The following is a 2,733-nucleotide window of genomic DNA, read 5'->3' as shown; positions in this document are numbered from 1 at the left end:
ACCTATTTACAAAATGTTTACTTAATATTTTAAGCCCACTGTTGAGATCTACTGCTCAGGGAAAAAGATTTACTTCAAAATATTACTGCTCAGGGATCATGTACCTTGCCATCCAAGAGTTCTGATGAAGATGTACACAATTAAGGTTATTTTCATGCCTGCCAACACAATATCCATTCTGCAGTCCATGGATTGAGGAGTAATTTTCAACTTTCAAGTCTTATTATTTCAGAAATACAATTCATAGGCCTATAGCTGCCAGATATAGTGAACCTTCTGATGGTGTCAGGAAAAATAAGTTGAAAATATCCTGAAATCTATTCACATTGTAAATACAATTAAGAACACTTGTGAGTCACTGGAAGGGAGCAAACTATCAATGTTTACAGGAATTTAGAAGAAGTTTATTTCAATCCTCGGGAAATACTTTTAGGGATTCAAGACTTCAGGGGAAAAAGTAAGTACAACTGTGGCAGAAATAGCAAGAGAACTGGAATTACAAGTGGAGCCTGAAGATGTGACTGAATTGTTGCAATCTCATGATAAATGGATGAGGAGTTGCTTCTCATGAGCAAAGAAGGTGGTGTATTGAAATGGAGTCTAGGTGAAGATGCTGTGAAGACTGTTTAAAGGACAACAAAGTATTTAAAACATTACATACACTAAATAGATAAAGCAGTGACAGGTTTGAGAGGATTGATCCCAGTTTTGAAAGAGGTCCTATTGTGGGTAAAACACTATCAAACAGCATTGCATGCTACAGGCATATTACTGGTGAAGAGTCAACTGATGTAGCAAGTTGTATTGTTGTCTTACTGAAGAAACTGCCACAGTCACCTCAATATTTATTAAACATGAATAAGTTTTGTGAAGTGTTCTACTCGGGGCAGGAATAAAATACATATGCATAGATTAGCTATGAAATATGGACTGTACAATTTCTGTTATTCCTCATACACATGAAATGCCCTTACATTTGCTTTTAAAACTGGTATTGAACAAAATAAATATGAACAGAAAAATTCATGTTAATAATTAAAATTTTAATTTTTACTTAGAACTATGTTAATTAGCAACACAATAATGTGATAAGTTGAGACACAAAAAGAAAAGGAAACACAATAAATTAATAACTTCAATATAGATTTTTCCCTCTTTTTTAAACACGTCCTTTCCCCCAACCTCCCTGCACAGAAATGATGTAGCTGGCCCTGATTGAAGACAAAGTTACATAGTTAAAGAATGCAATGAAGTCTAGGATATATAGACTGTTTGGGTAGTCTCATGTCTCAGAAAAACTAGAGATCCAATTTTAATTAAGAAATAGCATTCACCTGCTGTCTACCACTTCCGCCAATCCCTGGTGGCACCTGGCTGGTGAAGAATTAGCTGGTGCACGTGTGCAGGCCGTGGGATTCAGTGTCCTCAGAACACTTTGTCCTCAGGGCCCTGTGTGTGTGTGTGTTGATGGGGGTGTAAGGGTGTGCCTGGCGGGGTGCACTAACTCCTGGCACCAGCATCTGCCCCTCCTGATGCTGTGAGGCAGCTTTCAAGGAGCCTGGTGCAGGTTGTACAGGGGGCAAGACAGCTTTGCTCAGGTAAAACAGGATGGCCGGGGTAGGCGCTCACCTCTAGCGGCTCAAACTGGACCCCAGTCTGGTAAAAAGTATGCTGAACCCAACGTCCTGCAGCTCAGGGTTGAACAGACTGTGACCCCTGCCCTGAGAGGTCCACAGCCCTGGGAACCAGCCCCTTCCATCTCCCTCCACAGTCCATCTAGTGTCATCTGCCAGTCACCGGACAGTGAATTCTAGAGGTAGGAACCTGTTCGTATAAAGTGGAAGACGAAGGGAAGGAAATCTGCCCAGTGACCCTGAAGTGACTCTGCTGAAGCCATTAAACACAGAAAGTCTGGAAGGAGCACCTGTCTATTGCAGAGATTACCCCTTCTAGCTGTGCAGTGCAGTGGTAAGGATAGCATCTGAATGAAACTGCAGGAAAAACATCCAGTTTACATGGCTGGCCCCACAAGGGGTGGGGCATGCACCTTGGATCAAGGCCTAGAAGTAGAAGGGCAGGCTAGGGCCCTCTTCCTAAGGCCAGAGGGCAGTTCTGAGGATTCCATCACTTCCCACAACTGGAGTAACATCACAAATGCAGCCAGATGTCTGCCACCCAATTGTGGCCTTGAGGGCCAGGGTACAAATACACTGGGCAGGCACCATCTGACCATCAGGTTCTCTCTTCCCTGCCATTCACGATAGCCCCAAGCTAGGTTCTGCACCCCCATCCAGTCACCAGACAAGTCCCCGGGGTCCATTCACATCAGTTATCATCAAATCCTCAAGGACTACCAGCAGTCCCTGCACACCAGCTGCCGTTTTCACTGACTTGTGACCTCATCTCGGCTCCCCACCCTGTCACAGCCCCTCCGTGTTCAGGGCCCCTTACTGCCCCTCCCGCACCCTCAAGTCCCATTTCATTTCTCTGAAGCTTCCTGTTTTCGATGGTCTCAAGCCAGGTGGCACTGCCCGCTCTGCCTTACTTTAGAGGCCCCTACAGCTGCCCCAACTTAGGGCTCATCACCTGTCTGCAGCCCAAAGCTCTCAGCCAGACAAGCGTTTCCTGTACCATGCACAGAAAGCCAAGTGGCCAACAACTGAAAACACTTTATTTTTACAAAAGCAGCATATAGAGTAGGGGGAAGTGTACAGGGACGTGCAAAAAGGAGAG

Source organism: Bos javanicus, chromosome 3 (genome assembly GCF_032452875.1).
Source record: "Bos javanicus breed banteng chromosome 3, ARS-OSU_banteng_1.0, whole genome shotgun sequence".
In the NCBI taxonomy this organism is placed as follows: domain Eukaryota; kingdom Metazoa; phylum Chordata; class Mammalia; order Artiodactyla; family Bovidae; genus Bos; species Bos javanicus.
This window is presented reverse-complemented; position numbering follows the sequence as displayed.